Here is a 1255-nt window from a genome sequence, read left to right on the forward strand (position 1 = left end):
GGCGAGGCTGGACCGCGGCTGCGCGCTGGGCCGTGGACAGGTCGCTGCCCGCTGCCGGCAGAGACTATAGACGGCGGCGGCGGCAGGAGCAGACCCGAGAGCGAGCGTAGAACCCGTGGAACCCCGCCTGGGAACCCGAGGGACCGTGGCCGCGGCCTGAGCTGGGACCCGGAAGTAGACGACCCGGAAGTGACGCCCGCCACTGGGCCGCGAGACGGTGGCTGGCTGGGTTGTCATGGAGACCGGTCGGCCTCCGCCTCTGGACTTGCCCCTCGTCAAAACGATCCGCGAGCTGCGCTCCAGACTGCGCCTGAGCGAGCAGGAGCTAAGGGTTGGGTCCCTTGGCCACATTTCACAGACGGAAATACCGAGGCTCCAAGAGAGCGAGTGAGATGCCAAAATCCCGCGAGACTGCAACCCAGTCTGAAGGCCGCGACGTTTCCCGCTGGGGTGGGGGTTCCGAGCGCGGGTCCCGGTTTGGGCGCTGCTGCTTACTAGCGTGTGACCTTGGGCCTCGTCGTTCTCATCTGTGAAACGGAAAGATGGTGCCTGCCTCATGAGATTGCCGTAATTAGAGTTCACATACAGTAGTGCAGCAGTTGGCACACAGCAAAGATCTAAATATATTTTGCTGTGTGTGTGTGTGGTGCTGGGGATTGAACCCAGGGACTTGTGCATGCTAGGCAAGCACTCTACCAACTGAGCCATATCCCCAGCCTCTATTTTGCATTTTTAATCCGGTAAAAATGAGCGCTCTCTGCCCTCGATTTCCTCGAACTTGGAAGTGAGGCTTGGGGGAGGACCAGCCTCCCTGCGTTGTGACTTTTCACCAGGCACCTGCAGTACTTGCTCGGTCTACACTGGCATCAATCCTGACAGCCTGTTTTTGGATTTTGTGTAGTCCTTCACATCACGCGGACCGAAAGCTCCCTGGGGCTGAACTTTTGTCGTTCATCACTAAATCCCTAGTGCGTGCAAAGTGCCTAGAGCATACTCAAGACTTGCTGGAAATTATTTGCCATTGAACTATTCATTCTATCTGACTTACCCCGGACATTTATTGGAAGCTCACTGCCCATTCCAAGCCAGGTTCTCTTCCTCCAGCATGCTTTTGGCTCCCCGCACCTACTACACTCTCTCCTGGCTTCTGTGCTTCCATATGCTGTTGCCTTGGTGTGGCTGCCTTTCCTCACCTCTTCCCTTCCCGACCTTCTTGGCTTCCAGCCCTGGCTCAATCCTCACTTCTTTCTGAAGT

General features: G+C 57.1%; 1 protein-coding gene across 1 annotated transcript in view; it reads right to left on the reverse strand.

The window, feature by feature from the left end:
* The window catches only part of Spata2 (spermatogenesis associated 2), a 10673-nt gene extending 10286 nt beyond the window's left edge, over positions 1 to 387 (reverse strand). Inside the window, exon 1 of the mRNA XM_015479469.2 lies at positions 369 to 387. The gene's annotated coding sequence lies outside the window, so the exon portion shown is untranslated. The remainder of the gene's footprint in view (positions 1 to 368) is intronic.
* Positions 388 to 1255: the final 868 nt, after the last annotated feature.

This window comes from Marmota marmota, unplaced genomic scaffold, assembly GCF_001458135.2.
Source record: "Marmota marmota marmota unplaced genomic scaffold, marMar, whole genome shotgun sequence".
Lineage (NCBI taxonomy): Eukaryota > Metazoa > Chordata > Mammalia > Rodentia > Sciuridae > Marmota > Marmota marmota.